General features: G+C 37.5%; 4 pseudogenes; all 4 read right to left on the reverse strand.

Annotated features, from left to right (window-relative positions):
• Window positions 1-831: 831 nt before the first annotated feature.
• On the reverse strand, window positions 832-1640 carry LOC149219124 (putative histone-arginine methyltransferase CARM1; annotated as a pseudogene).
• A 598-nt stretch (window positions 1641-2238) lies between these two features.
• Window positions 2239-2997, reverse strand: LOC149219125 (putative protein phosphatase 2C 33 pseudogene; annotated as a pseudogene).
• A 3010-nt stretch (window positions 2998-6007) lies between these two features.
• Window positions 6008-6892, reverse strand: LOC149219126 (putative histone-arginine methyltransferase CARM1 pseudogene; annotated as a pseudogene).
• A 566-nt stretch (window positions 6893-7458) lies between these two features.
• Window positions 7459-7974, reverse strand: LOC149219127 (putative protein phosphatase 2C 33 pseudogene; annotated as a pseudogene).
• Window positions 7975-19597: the final 11623 nt, after the last annotated feature.

The raw sequence follows: 19597 nt of genomic DNA on the forward strand, positions 1-19597 counted from the left end.
TGGCTGTGGTAGGTGTTTGTAGCTGCTTGCTGGCCTCTAATGTCGTATCCTTTTACCTCGGCTGAGAAACAGGAAACTGCCCCGATACTATGCTTTTGGTTTCCTTAAAGATAATTGAAAGTAATTAACCATGTTGAACTTCTTAAATTAGCCAATCTATTCATTGGAGTGCCACATCTTTGTGTGTTGTCAACCTTTGTCCATGTGTATGTGTGCTGACACAAAATTTTTTTTAATGCTGATAGGAAAGTCTTCAAAATTTGGTTCACTGATCGTTAATTATGCACCTTCAGTAGTTTCGTAGCGCGCTACGAAACTGCTGAGTTGTTCCCAAAAATCACAGTTTCAATACTAAACTCTGACTGTCTTGAGCTTTATTTTCTCAACAGCCACTCATTGAACGGATTAAAGGCCAAAGAGTTAACCTCACTCTGATGAGCTACAACTGATTGTTGAGGCTTGTTAGGTGTAGTTGTATGCATGTCCCATATGAGCAAATGACAATCATCTCCAACAGAGCCAAAAAGATATTCGTGCTTCAAATGCCCTGTAACATCCTCAAATGTCCCCTCATGAACCTTCAATATTTAATTGGCTTCAAGCACTTTCTTTCCAAATGCAGCATTTATATCCCACAAGCATATTTGTGCATCTTTTGAACCACTTAGTAGGTAACCTTCTTTGAGAGGACTCCATGAAAAACCAAATCCTTCATTAGAATGACCTTTCAATATCGGTTCAGGATTGCAGACCCTTTCTTGAGGAGCTTTTGATGGATGCTTGTTGTAATCAAACACATAAACATCTGGGCTCACTGTCTTCGTTGCAATACTAGTGTGTAGTTGGAGCTCCAGGTGCAGTAGTCAACCATCGTTGTACAACACTTCCATTAAATAAAAAATCAAACCAACATGCTAGGCCATGAACTCGAGTGCCCACAAATGCAGTAAATTTCAAGGGAATATCAATTTCATACAACTCTTCTTCCTTGACCTTTGTAAAGTCAATTGTGTGAGAGATAGGAGAGGCCACAAGCAATCTTGGGTCAAAAGCGTCTACAACAGGCTGGGAGAAAAAGCCCTGAAACGCAGAACCATGCAATGGTGTCAAGTCAACACCATAGTAATTTTGTTGTTGCCAAAACAAAGCCTTATTTGCAATTTCAACATATAGATACTCATCACTAAAAGGAGCCATATGTATCCTGCCCATAGTGGGAAACATTTTTCCAGTAGGACCAAGGAACCTGTCCCTCGCAATTACATATGTTTCTAGCATTCTTTCATTAAGTAATAATGTTCCCATGGGCTCTGATATTAGAATATCTGCTTTCTCTGGCAACTCAACCTCTTCAATTTTCCCCTTGATCACTGTTATATGCTGACCCAAAGATGGATTTCCAGCAACAAGTCTACGTGCATAATCTACCATTTCTGATGCTTCCACAGCATAGACATGCTTTGCACCAGCCTGTGCTGCAAACAGAGAGAGAATTCCATTTCCAGCCCCCACATCAACCACAATGAGACCATGAAAATCTATACGGTTTTCTATGACTACAGCATAATATGACCCTTCCGCACATAATCTTGCAACGTGTTCTGCTGGTGAAGAAGTTGCCCATAATAGTGGAAATACATTTTTGCAGATGATGCTTCAATCTTCTTATCAAATTTGTTAAGTTTCCAAGATGAATCACTTGAACCATTAGCCAACTTCTCCCCAGCTCCTGCAACTAATGTATCTGTATTCCACTCCTGAACAGTCAAACCAAATGAAAAGACTGCTGCTTTTGTTGGGAATTGAATCGTAATGGCTCGACAGATGCTCTCTGCTCCATAGGTTGATGAATGACAAATGAATTCTGTGGCATGTAGCGGGCCTTGTTAACTTCTCCTTCATGATTAATCTTCTGGATTATTTGTACCTTGGCTTCGGTGGATTGAAAAACCTTCAATGATGTCATCTTCAGAGTTTTGCAGGGGAATCTAGAGATCACATGGAATTTCTCAGCCTGCGAGGAGGGTAAGCAACGCAACGAGGAGAAGATCTTAAAGCTTCGGCATTCAGATGAAAAGAACCTCACAAGTGAGAGAGGGAACAAACCACGAGAAAAGACATATGGCACATAGAGTGCTGTCAAAAGCTTTACGAGTATTGGTTTGGCGAAACACCCATAATCCACGTAAGCAAGAAAACCCATCTGCTTTGACTCGCTTGAACTTTATCCGCCAGCTGTCATCTGTAAGGGGTGCCACTTGACCCAGCAATACCAATTTTTTCCATATATTGAGAAATCGAGTCTCCCACGTTAGCCATCACCAGGTCTTCTCCCTGTTTTAAAAGAGTTACAGCGGTGGTTCCGCTGTAGAAGCAATCAATTGTGGGATGAAACCTGAGCTCCTTATCCATAACTTTGAAGGCTTTGAGAAAGGATTCTTTCCACGCAGTGAACATATCAGGGGCTTTCTCCTCAAGGCTCTCTGTGTCTTCTCCATCGGCTTCTTTCCATTCCTCATCCATGGTTATAGAAGCTGTTTCATCCGAATTGATGCTTCCCACTGCGGTACCAGCTTCTCGTATGTTGCTATTGCCCTCATCGCCTCTGGTTATGGCTTCCCAATGGGAACACAGCTTCGAGGGCAGCGAGTCCTTGACTCTTTTCGCAACCAAGTGACCATAAGGCCCATGCCCATCGAATACTCCGCAGAAAATAGTGTCCTTGTTCGACCCAAATTCCTCCCAAACAACCATGGCATCCTGATTAGTCCCCTTTCTACCCTGCTGAGTAAACATACATGCAATATTACTTGACCCACTCATACACATCCTGCCAGGAATCCTGGCCAAATCGGCATCAGTTTGAGCCTCAATAGCCGCAACTAGAAGGGAAGTTTTGTTCCTCCTGTCCCTCTTCTTAGCACTGGAAGTCGCACACAAACCATTGCAGCACCCATACGAGGAACCTCCTCCATCCGTAGAAAGACAGGACCCCATTCTGTAAGCCCAAAAGCCCAATCATGAAAGAAAACTAAACTCGGATTAACACCAAACCGTTACAATCAAAATGATATGAACCATTTAGAAATTGTTTCTTAGGTGATAACAGGTGGCTCCACTTGGGATAGTGTGCTCCTGTAGTGCGCTAAGAACTCGTAGGTCCAGTGCTTTATCCATTATGACAAATGGACTATTGCTTGACAAGCATCATTTTCAAGCTTCTTGGGCTTTCACCTCGAGCTTAAGCTTGATGATCACTGTAGGAGAAAGAAATCTACATCTACTGAAAAAATGCTCAGTCAACCTTGAGCTTATTTGCATTTTCCTACCTACCTACCCTATCAATTCAAACTTCTTTCAGCTCAATCAATGTGAAATTTCCAATGTAGCCAATCATTTGTCTTATCTGATATTTGAGTTTTTTGACTACATCGGAGTTCAGAGCCATAATGATATTATGATGACCAGTGCCACTGAAAATGCCTCCGATCTTCATAGAAAAACTGAAACACTGGAAAGTAAAACTCTTCCATATATTTGGCTATAGGATCCCAGAATACATGATCAGCTTGATGATTTTTGTAACTTTCTGGTTGTGAAAACTTATCTTCAACAACAGTGTACAGTTCCTCAATCGTGAAAGAGAAAGGAAGCAACACTCTCTCCTTGTGTTCTGCCATAGAAAGCTTCTGAAAATAATGATCATGATTATGAAAACTATATGCCTGAATTTGACCTTATAAACCTTCAATGTCTTTCTCAATGTCCTCAGCAATTTCATCCAAAAATTTCATCTTATCCTCTGCCTTACACTCAAATGATTTTAGATACGAGGACAAGGACAAAGGAAAATTTTCATTTGTTTCTCCATTACTATGATCATTATTCCATTGTTTGAAACCTTGAATTGAAGGAGATTTTTCCACCAACTCTGATCTATCTATCCATTCCTCCAAAAACATAAACCAAAAGTCTTCAAATGACTTAATGGATTTGGCAGGAAATCTTTCAATCCACTGTTTGCATTTCCCTTGAAATGAATCATAGAACAACATAATGCAAACATCCTCATGTTTAACTCTAAGAAGCTCTGTAAAATCACAAAAATCTGATATATGCTTCAAAGTTAAACTCAGATCTTCTCCATTGAATTTTGGACCATTCCTTAGAAAATATGCATCCTTGGGAAAATGATTTGGGAAACCATGAATTCCTGAAAAATTTATGCATGCATACCTTGAAATAAGAATGGTAGCATCTGGGTCCTTCATAACTCCAGTGGAATCACCATGAATGTATGAATTTTGAATTCTTCAACAATGGAGTCACCAAGGTAGATTTGCAGCCTCAAAAAGATTTCTGAGCTCCTGCTACCTTCAGAAGTTCAACTTCATGATTTCAGGAAAGAATAATCTTCAAGCTCCCGGAAGACGCACCAAAATGTTATCTCAAAATCAGATCCTGATAGGCTGCTGGTAAGGTTGATTCTAAGTAACTATTTCAAACCCGCTTTAGGCTGAGGCTTAGCCTCCTCAACCTGAGAGGGCTCTCTCTGGGTGTAATAATGATTTTGATTAAAACTAAGATGGCTAACTCTTGTAGAACAACTGTGACAAATATGAATGCTGGAAATACATTAAACAAGTATCCATTGGGCCTATGGAGTCAACAACACTTCAATATAACAAAGATCTTGACCTTACATGGAAGTCAGGGCATTCAACATTTGAATATTCAGAACATACACTCATATGGAACCACACAGTTTATAGATGCATACAGGAAATCAGAGCACATTCAGTGAATTCTGAGTGATTATACATCCATACCACTGTAAACAAAACTAAGAAAATGACATATAAGAAATCCTTCATGAATCCTGAGAAGTAAAATCAAAATTATATTACTGAAAGTGATTCTTTACATAAGCCAAATACTATGCTCTGTTATAAAGTTTTCCAACCCCCATTACATTGCTGTTTCAACTATATATAGAGCTCTTATTCTAACTGATCGAGATTCCTCCTCAAGCATGAGGGGAATTCGAAAACTACCTCTAATGACACCTATTAACCCTTTAACTAACTAATAAATACAACTGACTACTAATTGACAGCTTTAGAAACCTAAAACAATTAGGATTCTAATTCTACATCATGCTGAACATAGCATTTATTACAATCAAGATTTATTCCCTGACAAGTGGTCTCTTTTAGTTTGGCTGTGGTAGGTGTTTGTAGTTGCTTGCTGGCCTCTAATGTCGTATCCTTTTACCTCGGCTGAGAAACAGGAAACTGCCCCAGTACTATGCTTTTGGTTTCCTTAAAGATAATTGAAAGTAATTAACCATGTTGAACTTCTTAAATTAGCCAATCTATTCATTGGAGTGCCACGTCTTTGTGTGCTGTCAACCTTTTTCCATGTGTATGTGTGCTGACACAAATTTTTTTTTAATGCTGATAGGAAAGTCTTCAAAATTTGGTTCATTGATCGTTAATTATGCACCTTCAGCAGTTTCGTAGCGCGCTACGAAACTGCTGAGTTGTTCCCAAAAATCACAGTTTCAATACTAAACTCTGACTGTCTTGAGCTTTATTTTCTCAATAGCCACTCATTGAACGGATTAAAGGCCAAAGAGTTAACCTCACTCTGATAAGCTACAACTGATTGTTGAGGCTTGTTAGGTGCAGGTGTACGCATGTCCCATATGAGCAAATGACAATCATCTCCAACAGAGCCAAAAAGATATTTGTGCTTCAAATGCCCTGTAACATCCTAAACTGTCCCCTCATGAACCTTCAATATTTAATTGGCTTCAAGCACTTTCTTTCCAAATGCAGCATTTATATCCCACAAGCATATTTGTGCATCGTTTGAACCACTTAGTAGGTAACCTTCTTTGAGAGGACTCCATGACAAACCATATCCTTCATTAGAATGACCTTTCAATATCGGTTCAGGATTGCAAACCCTTTCTTGAGGAGCTTTTGACGGATGCTTGTTGTAATCAAACACATAAACATCTGGGCTCACTGTCTTCGTTGCAATACCAGTGTGTAGTTGGAGCTCCAGGTGCAGTAGTCAGCCATCGTTGTACAACACTTCCATTGAATAAAACATCAAACCAACATGCTAGGCCATGAACTCGAGTGCCCACAGATGCAGTAAAGTTCAAGGGAATATCAATTTCATACAACTCTTCTTCCTTGACCTTTGTAAAGTCAATTGTGTGAGAGATAGGAGGGGCCACAAGCAATCTTGGGTCAAAAGCGTCTACAACAGGCTGGGAGAAAAAGCCCTGAAACGCAGAACCATGCAATGGTGTCAAGTCAACACCATAGTAATTTTGTTGTTGCCAAAACAAAGCCTTATTTGCAATTTCAACATATAGATACTCATCACTAAAAGGAGCCATATGTATCCTGCCCATAGTGGGAAACATTTTTCCAGTAGGACCAAGGAACCTATCCCTCGCAATTACATATGTTTCTAGCATTCTTTCATTAAGTAATAATGTTCCCATGGGCTCTGATATTAGAATATCTGCTTTCTCTGGCAACTCAACCTCTTCAATTTTCCCCTTGATCATTGTTATATGCTGACCCAAAGATGGATTTCCAGCAACAAGTGTGTGTGCATAATCTACCATTTCTGACGCTTCCACAGCATAGACATGCTTTGCACCAGCCTGTGTTGCAAACAGAGAGAGAATTCCACTTCTAGCCCCCACATCAACCACAATGCGACCATGAAAATCTATACGGTTTTCTATGACTGCGGCATAATATGACCCTGTCCGCACATAATCTTGCAACATGTTCTGCTGGTGAAGAAGTTGCCCATAATAGTGGAAATACATTTTTGCAGATGATGCTTCAATCTTCTTATCAAATTTGTTAAGTTTCCAAGATGAATAACTTGAACCATTAGCCAACTTCTCCCCAGCTCCTGCAACTGATGTATCTGTATTCCACTCCTGAACAGTCAAACCAAATGAAAAGACTGCTGCTTCTATTGGGAATTGAATCGTAATGGCTCGACAGATGCTCTCTGCTCCATAGGTTGATGAATGCCAAATGAATTTTGTGGCATGTAGCGGGCCTTGTTAACTTCTCCTTCATGATTAATCTTCTGGATTATTTGTACCTTGGCTTCGGTGTATTGAAAAACCTTCAATGATGTCATCTTCAGAGTTTTGCAGGGGAATCTAGAGATCGCATGGAATTTCTCAGCCTGCGAGGAGGGTAAGCAACGCAACGAGGAGAAGATCTTAGAGCTTCGGCATTCAGATGAAAGGAACCTCACAAAGTGAGAGAGGGAACAAACCACGAGCAAAGACATATGGCACACAGAGTGCTGTCAAAAGCTTTACGAGTATTGGTTTGGCGAAACACCCATAATCCACGTAAGCAAGAAAACCCATCTGCTTTGACTCGCTTGAACTTTATCCGCCAGCTGTCATCTGTAAGGGGTGCCATTTGACCCAGCAATACCAATTTTTTCCATATCTTGAGAAATCGAGTCTCCCACGTTAGCCATCACCAGGTCTTCTCCCTGTTTTAAAAGAGTCACAGTGGTGGTTCCGCTACAGAAGTAATCATTTGTGGGATGAAACCTGAGCTCCTTATCCATAACTTTAAAGGCTTTGAGAAAGGATTCTTTCCACGCAGTGAGCATATCAGGGGCTTTCTCCTCAAGGCTCTCTGTGTCTTCTCCATCGGCTTCTTTCCATTCCTCATCCATGGTTATAGAAGCTGTTTCATCCGAATTGATGCTTCCCACTGCGGTACCAGCTTCTCGTATATTGCTATTGCCCTCATCGCCTCTGGTTATGGCTTCCCAATGGGAACACAGCTTCGAGGGCAGCGAGTCCCTGACTCTTTTCGCAACCAAGTGACCATAAGGCCCATGCCCATCGAATACTCCGCAGAAAACAGTGTCCTTGTTCGACCCAAATTCCTCCCAAACAACCATGGCATCCTAATTAGTCCCCTTTCTACCCTGCTGAGTAAACATACATGCAATATTACTTGACCCACTCATACACATCCTGCCAGGAATCCTGGCCAAATGGGCATCAGTTTGAGCCTCAGCAGCCGCAGCTAGAAGGGAAGTTTTGTTCCTCCTGTCCCTCTTCTTAGCACTGGAAGTCGCACACGAACCATTGCAGCACCCATACGAGGAACCTCCTCCATCTGTAGAAAGACAGGACCCCATTCTATAAGCCCAAAAGCCCAATCTTGAAAGAAAACTAAACTCGGATTAACGCTAAACCGTTACAATCAAAATGATATGAACCATTTAGAAATTGTTTCTTAGGTGATAACAGAATGAATGCCACTACCAACTCAAATAGGGACCCTAGAGGTCCCCTTACCTCTACCCACTGGAGACTTAGTAGTCAACAAATACATAGGAAATCCAAAGGCTTCTTTCCTCTATGCTCCAACTGCCCTATAACCACACACACTCTCCTATGAATCCAAAGGGTTTACCTCTAACCTGACAACATGCAACATAGTGGTTCCACATAATGAAGGTAATCCAAAACTCACTTCCAAAAACCAAATGAGAAACAAGTAATGGATACTCCAAAAATTCATCAATCAGAAATCCGTGGCCTAAACCTCTAACCTAGGTTGTCAAGGGAATTTAGAGAAAACTCTCTCAACCCTCCATCCCCTAAGGTATATGTAGACTTAGCCTAACCTAAAGTAAAAAAAAATTCGCTCTTATTGCTAAATTAAAATATTACGAGAGTTGTGAAAGAAACCAATTTCGTACACATTTTTGTAGATTTCTATGTTTTCTTATTAATATTATTCAGATTTCTTCCTCCCTCCTTGTGGAATAGTGGTTACTTTTATACACATATGTAATGCATAAAACTATTGTGAACAATTGTAAACATACCAAATACTCATTAGCAAGCATCCTTGGCGTTATCATGCCTTTTCATGCGACAATGACTTATTTCCCATGAAGACACTATCTTCCCGTTCCTGCACACAAAGATACTAAGCATTGAATTTTTGTCCTCCATTCTGTCCTCTGCACTTCTAGAAAGTATGGGCTATGTCACTTTCTTGAAAGTTTAAAAATTTTTAGCACTAGTCTCACATTAAAACTACCTACTAGTTTCATTAAATATTGACAACCAGCCTTCAATGTTTTTCCCAACAATACAATTTCTTCCTTTAGCGAGTAAGTTGAATTTCTGAATCAATTGACCTCCCTCAATAACTTGGAATCTATGTCCATTATGCATAAATTTAAATTTTGAATTTAAATACATAAATAAATATTGACATGAAAAGTATAAGACAAATACAAGCTTGAATGCTACAAACACATTCCCCTTGGGGGAACGTTGTCATCATTATTCTCTGTCGATGTACAATAGATAGAAAATGCTAACAGAAAACAAACAATAGAATGTCCATCAAGATTTATAAGTATAGTTCTTTATAGTATTTTCATATATATATCTATATATATATATATATATATATATATATATATATATATATATATATATATATATATATATATATCTGTATATATATATATATATATGTCTATATATATATATATATGTATATATATATATGTATATATATATATGTATATATGTATATATGTATATATATATATGTATATATGTATATATGTATATGTATATATGTATATATGTATATGTATATATACATATATACATATATATATATATATACATATATACATATATACATATACATATACATATATACATATACATATACATATATGTATATATACATATACATATATACATATATACATATATATATATATATATATATATATATATATATATATCCACACACACACACATTTGTCTCAACCAACGAACAAAATAGATATGTTGCCTTCAACGCATCATGCATTTCCCAAGTGGCTTCCTTAGGCCCAAATTTTCTCCACTGCACCTCGACTTTCTCTATTTCTCAATTATGGATCATGAGGCTCCTTTGATCTAGATTGAATAATGGTTCTAAATGGAACTCTCCATATGATTCCACCTGTAGCACAAATTATACAATGACGTGATTAGAATACCATACATATCTTTTAAGCAAAGTAACATGGAAAAAATTATGGATTTTAACTAAAGGAGGTAAGTGAAACTGATAGGCCATTAGTCCAATCCTCTCAAGGATCTGTAAATGTCCACAAATATTTGGTGCAAACATGGAGATTGTGCCCATCATTAGGTATATTTGGAGGTTTATTGTGCTATCCTTTAACCCTTAAAACTCTCCTTTTATCACATTAATTCACATTTTTAGCCATACTATGGTTAGTAAGAAGACTAAGGGGTGTTTTTAATATTGCACGACCTAATGTGATTAACTTGCAGGAGACAAGATAATTTTTAGAGATATTTACTATGAAGGGGCTTGATGGAGACAACCAGAGAGAATATAGGATGCTTGCCCACATCATTAACTCTCTAAATCGGATTGAGATCAAATAAAACTCGCCAACAGTTTGAAATGACTAGAAATTGAGAAGCTCTAAGTACATGTGAAGATTAAAGGGAACCAGATCAACAAATTTTGATATTTTGGAATGGATCATTCCTCCATTCAAGGTAGCCACCCCTATATTACTTTTTGTATAAATAAACCAACCAAAAGGCTCATTAGGATTCAAATTTTTGTTGCAGTTGTTAACACTCTATAATTCCTAAGACCATGGAAGAAATAAAAAGGTAATCACAAAACCACTTTTAAGTCTAGAAGCTAGCCCTTCTAGACTCAAAGAGGGATCTCCCTTTTAGATTTGGATTTGTTTACCTGGTAGGGTTTTAGGCTAGTTCTGAAAGTTCAAGGTTTCATTAATGAATTGGTTTGGTTGGAACAATAAGATAAAATCCATTGGGTAATGGAGTCAAAGAGGCTTGGAGTGATAAAATTGAATAGGTATCAAGATTAAGCGAAACAGGGTGAGGTAGGCATACCATTGGATTCTTGTAGTTTATCAGATGGAGAAGGAAGAAAAGATTAGGATTGACTTTAAATATGGAGCAATTAAGAATTCTATATTTAAAGTTCAGAAGAATACATTGATATTATTTTAAGCTAAAACAAGGTTCTTTTGAAACAAATCCTAAACATAATTTTCTTTTAAACAATAGAGAAAAGAAGTACATATGAAAAACATAGAAAATTGATTATAGTAAGAAGCACATCACCACATAGATATGTCACAAGAATATTGAAACAACTTCCTTGTATTAATTAAATGTATCCACTAAATCTTAGTGATCAGCTTTACAATAATGGTAGTCTTTCTCAGTACAAATCCCAACCCTTTGTGTATTAAAAATGAAACAATATACAAAATAAAAAATCTCTTAAACTGTTACAATAATTCTAGAATAAAATCCTGAATAAGAACTAAAAATACAATAATATCTCCAATTTATTTGCTAGAAACATTGAACTGTTTGAAAGTATCTTGTACTAAAATATGGAATTCATTTTCTGAATGTTGCAAATCTGTCAAAGGGTCCACAATCTATAGATCTTCTATTGGTAGGTGTCTTAGACTGATCTTCATGCCCTTAAAATCTGGAAAAAGGTTGAAACTTTCTTCACAAAATGACATAACTTCCCTCTTAAATCTTATCGCTCCGCATTTGAGTTATATTTCTCTCATTTTTTCTTTTCATCACCTTTTGAGTACTTCATTATTGAGACAAAATATTTGGGGAAAATATATATATTTTAAATAATATTTCCAAATACTTTGATTAAACCCTTAAATTAATTTCATAATTAAATTTTCAATATATTCAAATGAATGATTTTATAAACCATCTTGTTTTCAAATCCATTCGTTGTTTTCTGTTCCCATGGATTTTGACGCCCATGTGTTGCTTGTAAATCCGTCATTTGTTTTCTCTTCCCATGGGTTTTGAAAAACCACGTTTGTTTTTTGTAAATCCATGGCTAATAAAGTATTTATATTTTGACTTTTATCCCTATAAAAATAAAAATAAATTTCTTCTATGTAAAAACGCATTTTTTAACCCTCCTATCTGTAAAAATCATTTAGATGAAGCTCATTTTATTAGTTTTATAAACATATGATCACAAAATCTTCCTTTTATTTTCTCTTGTAAATTCATTTTCTTGCACCAGTGAATTCATTTTCCAGTAGTCACATTTTACTCATCCTCCTTCATTTATGAACATATTTAAAAACATATGAAAATTTTCTTTATATACCTTCCTTCCATAATTGAAATGTAATAGGAAAACTGGTTTTTAGAGGGGGTAGGTAAGAAGTGGTTTTTGATTTAACAGGAGGTTAAAAACATATGAAATTTTTCTTTATATACCTTCCTTCCATAATTTAAATGTAATAGGAAAAATGGTTTTTAGAGGGGGTAGGTAAGAAGTGGTTTCTGATTTAACAGGAGGTTGACAGTTGTAAAACCCGGTAAGAATGAAAAATTCTTTTCCAAACCCCCCTTTGGTTAAATGTGGGATGGGTTAAGGGGTCCTATACATACCACTAACCGTAGATGTATTTATTAACAAATATGGAGGATTTTAAATTTTGCAAATTTAATAGTTAAGTGTGGGGTGGGGCATAGGCTTTGAATTTTGGATTTATGAGTAATGTATGATAAATAAATGTGGTTCTAATGCTTTAGAGTTTGTATTTTTATTATTTTTGAATTATTTTTTATAATTCAAAAATAAATAATTTCTCCCATAGGCCTTCTTCTTTTCTTGTGGTTTTTAGGATCATACTTCATCTTGCTTTACCTTTTGATCCAAATGTCAATTTGAAGCACGATATATACCATTAGAAATCTTCTCACAAGAACTTTCCCTTGAAAACACTTTCAAAATAATATGAACCAGACTTTATATGTAACAAATCTTCGAAACATCCATACTTTGCCTTGGCTACCAGACTTCAATAGCTAAATGGCTCCTTGTACAAGAAAATCTTTAGGCTATGACACCTAGTGATTCATAGGATAAACTTTATTGACAAATTCCCAAAATAGATAACTGGACAAACAAATTACCTTATAGGAGCCTAATAGTTGCTCCAATTGAGATGGAATCATTTGTGTGAGGCACGAAAGAACACTATAGACTAGTCGCCTTATCCATTAGGTTGATCCCAAGCTTGCTGTTAGTTCCAGTCTTCACAGCCTATCACTAGGGATCAACATGAGCTCTTACTAGGTTTGGTTTGGTTAGATGTTTTACACATGATACTCAGCACAAAACATGTCACAAGTGTGTCCATCAGAAGAAGCTCAGAAAAATATTTCCAACGATATATCACACTCCTGTAACAGGCTCCCGAATTAGAAGATATGATAGAAATGAATAATTGATTCTTGGTTATGCATGTTTTGAGGTCAGTTGCTGCACACAGGGACAAGTTTACAATAAAATCAGTTTGGACAGGAATTTTACAAAAGTAAAAGAGGTTGTTGTCCATCACATACCAAATAACAGAAACCTCCTTCAGTTTATGCACAGGAATTACTATGTGGGAGATATGCAGTGATATTTGGAGCCTACATTAAAACAAAGCAAAATTTTCATTTCTTTTACTGTTTTAGTCATTTTAGTGCGGTGGAATTTTATAACAGATGGAAAGTAATTTTGAGAAACCCAAGAACTTTCTTGTTAACCACAAGCCATATAATAAAAACCTATTTCATTTTATCCACAGGTGTCGTGAATTTGGATATGTGACTACATCTTTACAGCTCATTTTCACAGATTTAAATTTTTAATGATTTTCTATTTTAGAGATGATTTTGTGGCACAGATTCCGAGCAATTGGAAAAGAATTTCCAAAACTTGAGAGAGGTTTTTCTAAAAAATGACCTTATCTACAACAACCTCTTTCAGTTTGTAACAGGTGCTATGGTATAGGAGATATGAGTTCATATTCAACACCTATTTTCAGAAATTCGGTCCAAGTTTAATGTAACTGATTCTATTTTGAAGAAGATGGTCCAGCTCAATTCCCTTAATACATGGATGAGCTAAATGTATATATTTTATGAATTTCATATTGTAGAGGTTCGATTTTGGTAGCAGATAGGCTGTCTTGGCTTTGTGTAAAAATTTTCCTCAATATTATTTTAATAAAGAAGTCTTTTGCCCTTTGGATCTGGGATTCATCACAGTGCTGACGTTTAGTATGTTTTTCCTATAATCATTTACACACTATGTTTTTTCTGCCTTGCTGCAGCATTATATAAGTGATATGTTAGGAAATCATCCCTAATGATTCTCCTTTAATGATGATTTTGCTGTTAGCTATAATGGTTGTCTTAGCAGAATTCATCCTTGGCTAGATGCTTTGTTGAGCAACCTCATGATTCTCTTTCATCTAAATTTGTTGTTGCAGATTCATCCTTTGTCTGATGCCTATAGGGAAGTAGGCTTTCTCCCCTATACTTTGCACATTTACAATCTTCACTTGCCTGAACATGACACTTAATTTGCCCAAGGTTTGTCGACAGGAACTGACATCAATTCCATATTCCAAATCATCTTTTCTCTTGTTGTTTCAACCCAAAACAAATCTAATAAAATCCTCTGAGCTACTATACTTAGCCTAAAACCCATATTTGATCTGGTCATATTGACCGAGATTCACAAGGAGAGAGCCCTCTCTTGACCTGGTAGGGCTAGCTACCAGGTTAATCGTGGTTTGTGGTTATCCTAGGATTGCCTCCCTTCAGCCTGAGGTCGATCTAGGCTCTAACATAGTGGAAACAATACTAGGGAAGAGGTGACAGATCTTCTTTGGGAAAGATCATTCAAGTTGGAGATTTGATTGCTGATGGTGGACAACAGTCAGACACATATGAAGGCTGAAACATTCACCTGGTGACTCCAACTCAATCCGGAGATTCTAGCACTCACTGATCCATTCTTGCACTAAAATAAAATGGTAGGGTACGTGGCAAACCCTGTGTTTAGTGAAATTTTAAAAGACGTTACAGACCAGTTAGTGGATATTGAAATTGATGTAGTATTTTTCATTATCGTGCTTCAATGTTTGAGATCTCCGAAGTTTCCTCCTAAAGCTAAAACTAGTTTCTTTGAGTTAGTTATTGAAAAATTTGAGAAGGAGATTCAATATTTAAATGATCAAATCCAATCATATGAATTTCGAGATCCCAAAAAGTTCTTGGAAACTCTCCCTCCTTCAAACAAGAAACAATAGAGCTACCCATAGATGTTTGCATTGATAGTTTGCAGTTGGAGGTCTGTGTTGAGGAGTTAGGGAAAAAAGCAGAGTCTGGTTTCTTTGATCCTATTGTAGCATATATGGAGTATTTTTTTTCAGTTTGAATGATATGTCTGATTGTCTTTCACACAACCAAATTCAATTTGTGTATGGATTGTTGTTAACATTTACATTTGTGTCCTCATTGAAGCACTTTCAAGTAGCATCCTTTTCACAGTTACTTTCTTGGTGGATCTGGCATTTCAGCATTACTTGATCCATCAATTTTGTAGCAAAATAGGTTAGATTTGTACATAAATAAGGTGCCTGAGGCAACATTTCAGTTTTCAGTATTTTTTTATGTACAGGTTACAGTATGTATATGTTTTTGGATTGGTATGAGTTGTTTTGGGTTTGCAGTTGTTTAGCCGTATTACCCAATGGATGAGGCACTTAGTCTATGGTGTTCTTGACACCTCCAAGGAGCTACCATCCCCGATAAGTCTGATGTTAGTTCCATTCTTTGCAGCCTATCACCAGGGATCAACATGATCTCTTACTAGGTTTGGTTTGGTTAGATGTTTTGCACATGATATTCAGCAAAAAAAACATGTCACAAGTGTGTCCATCAGAAGAAGCTCGGAAAAATACTTCCAACGGTATATCACACTCCCATAACCAGCTCCCGAATTAGAAGCTATGATCAAAATGAATGATTGATTCTTGGTTATGCATGCTTTGAGGTCAGTTGCTGCACACAGGGACAAGTTTACAATAAAATCAGTTTGGACAGGAATTTTACAAAAGCGAAAGAAGCTTTTGTCCATCACATACCAAAGAACAAAAACCTCTTTCATTTTATGCACAGGGATTACTACATGGGAGATATGTAGTGATATTTGGAGCCTACTTTTTTTTTTTTTTTCTGAATAAAGACTAATTCTATTAAGAGAGGGAAAATATAGTACAATCAAGCCTGGAAATAGGCTTAGCAGAGAAGCAATGGAGCCAGAGGTGATAGGGAATCAATCTTGCTCCAAATACACAGACAAGGGATAGGTCATAGAAAGCAAAGGAATACAAAGGAAAGTACTGATCAAAAGGCTACCCCGAAGGGTTGTTTCTTGCAAATCGACATTTTTTTCCTTTTTTCTTGCTCACTTTTATCCACCCAGTGGAGCTTGGCTGAGTCATGACAAGTTGTAGATTATTCTTTTCTGATGGCTGAGTATCCTTGTGAGAGTATGAGGACGAAGAGAAATGGGAACGTTTCTGAGAAATTTGCTGGTTAGAGGGAGCCTCCGGGTGAGCCGAGGGGGCTTCCTTCGGAGTTTCCTCATTCTGCAAATCAGCTTCAATTTCCTCATCAACCTGCACATCTGCCTCAGATTCCTCCTCCTCCGAACTCGATAAGCCTGAATCGTCCAGCAGACGAGGTGGTTTAAAAGGATTCCATCTCTTGGATTTGGGCTTACGATTCAGATTCTTCTTTTTGTCTTTGAGCTGGGAACATGTACTCTGAAGGTGCCCTGTTTGATGACAATGGCGACAGCGGAACGCTGTATTCTCATAATCCAGTGGTTGAGTCCAATGGAAATCTCCAAACTTGAGATTAATCTGATCCGACAGTCCTTTGTTGATATCTATTTCTGCACACAGTCTGCCATAAGTGTAGAGACCATTTTCCCTTCTTGAGGTATCTGTAGCCAGGTATCATCCCAAAGTGTTTCCAATAGCTACGAAGACCGAGAAATCCCAAAAATGTGTCGGAAGATTCGGGAGCCTGACCCAAATGGGAAGCTTGGAGATGACTGTTGTAGAGGGGTCGAAGTCAGGAAACCAGGGGGTTAGAAAAATCCCAGCTGAACCCCAGAACCAAGGGCCTCCCGTTAAGGCTTTTTGGTAGTCTTCGCTTGAGTCAAAAAGCACCAGGAAAAAACCTTTTGAACATAAGAAGATTTTACACTTTTTAGTCCAAAAGGAATGGACCCATTGATAAAGATCTGTTGTGCGAGGCCATAGGCCATTAAATCTGCAAATGAGTGCAGATTCTGCAAAGCTCTGGTAGCAGCTTTCAACCCTAGGATTAGAGAAGTTGATGGAGGGAATTTCCTCTGATTTGTCTACCAGAAACGGCTTTGGAGCTTCATTTAGCTGGGTTGCCTTTGAAGAGAATTGAGGTTGGGTAGCGTTTTTGCGTGCTGCATCTTTGTAAGAGAAAGATGGGGCAGAGGAGTTTTGCCCAAATGAACCACCTCTTAGACGGAAAGAAACCCCAATAGAAGCGTCCTTTTGAATGTTGTAAAAAGAAAGAGGAAGGGAATGCATAAGTTGCTTACCCTTATACAACAATCTGAGGCAAGAGGAGGGAATCCCCAGCCGGAATTCAAGTTTTTGCAGAAGATCCTGCACAAGATTTGTTACGCAAACCCATAACATTGTCATTTTGCCTGAAATATTAACTTGGATCTGAAATGCATGAGATTCTTCAGGCAGATCCAGCTGGTTCAAGATAGAAAGCTGCTTTAGAGTTGATCTCGTCTGAACTTGCCTCCTGAAAGCTGCTTGTCCATTGATCTGGGTTTTTTTAAGGCCCCAAGATCTTCTGGGCTCCTGATTTGATGGTTTAATTGCAGATCTGATCATCTGACTACCATCCACGATTAGTACTCCCGATTCAGAGCAGAACCATGACCCTTGACGTCGGATCTTGAGGATTTGAAGACTGCAGATCTGTAATAAAGGCAGATCTGTGACCCCATTGAGCAGATCAAGGACATTGAGCTCCCCTGGTTGGATATCACTGAAATCGTTTTTCAAAAGAAAAAGCTCCCCTTCCTCTACGCGTTCAGTGACTCGAGCACCAGAAACAAGTTTGAAGCCTTCAATTCCTTTTGTGCTAAGGCAGATGCCAACGACCCCCACAGAGGCGTCTTCCTTCTTCGAGACCAAGAGTTTCGCTGGCGTGGAGACCAAGAAACAGCAGATCTCCCTGAACCTCTCTGCATTCAGTAAAACTTCAGGAATGTGCTAGGATTTGGTTTCCATGTAAGATGCCGGAAGCCATTCTATGCTTTCTGGCAACGCTAGATTATCTGCAACCAAGAAATCATACAGCGCAAAGGGTGCCAGAGAGCTGAAAGCTGTTGAAACCCTCGTCTCCATCCGCATTATCCTAAAAATCCTATCCTCGAGTTACTTTGAATAGATGCAGCCAAAGAAGTCGAAATCCCAAAGCAGTTATCTCAAGATCTGCTATGGCAGCTAGTTTGCCCCACACAATTCCACTTTTCCACCTACAACACATTCATTAGTCATTACAAACACATCAAATCACTGTGATCTTTGTGTTCTCTCAATCCAATTTCTATATTTGGAGCCTACATTAAAACAAAGCAAAATTTTCATTTATTTTACTATTTTAGTCATTTTAGTGCGGTGCCAGTTTAAAACAGATGGAAAGTAATTTTGAAAAGCCCAGGGAGGTTTTTGTTAACCACTAGCCATGTAACAAAAAAATCTTTTAGTTTATTCACAGGTGTCGTGAATTTGGATATGTGACTAGATATTTACAGCTCATTGTCACAGATTTAAATTTTTAATGATTTACTGTTTTAGAGATGATTTTGTGGCACAGATTCCGAGAAACTGGAAACAAATTTCCAAAATTTGAGAGAGGATTTTCTCCAACATGACCTTATCTACAAAATCTCTTTCATTTTTGTAACAAGTGCTATGGTTTAAGAGATACGAGTTCATCTTCAACACCTATTTTCATAAATTCTGTCCAAGTTTAATATAATTGATTCTATTTTGAAGAAGATGGTTGAGCTCAATTCCCTTAATACAGGGATGAGATAAATGTATGAATTTTATGAATTTCATAGTGTATAGGTTTGATTTTGGTAGTGGAGAGGCTTTCTTGGCTTTGTGTAAATTTTTTCTTGAATATATTTTAATAAAGAAGTCTTTTTCCCTTTGGATCTGGGATTCATCATGATGCTAATGTTTAGTATGTTTTTCCTATAATCATTTACACATTATGTTTTTTCTGCCTTGTTATAGCATTATCTAAGTGATATGTTAGGAAATCATCCGTAATGATGCTCCTTTAATGATGATTTTGTTGTTAGTTGTAATGGTTGTCTTAGCAGAATTCATCCTTGGCTAGATGCTTTGTTGAGCAACCTCGCAATTCTCTTTCATCTAAAGTTGTTATTGCAAATTCATCCTTTGTATGATGCCTATAGGGCAACAAGACTTATCCCCTATACTTCTCACATTTAAAATATTCATTTGGTTGAACATGACACTTAATTTTCCCCAGGTT

Source organism: Pinus tabuliformis, chromosome Q (assembly GCF_031772625.1).
Source record: "Pinus tabuliformis cultivar Carrire ecotype Pingquan chromosome Q, CPIR1, whole genome shotgun sequence".
In the NCBI taxonomy this organism is placed as follows: Eukaryota; Viridiplantae; Streptophyta; class Pinopsida; order Pinales; family Pinaceae; genus Pinus; species Pinus tabuliformis.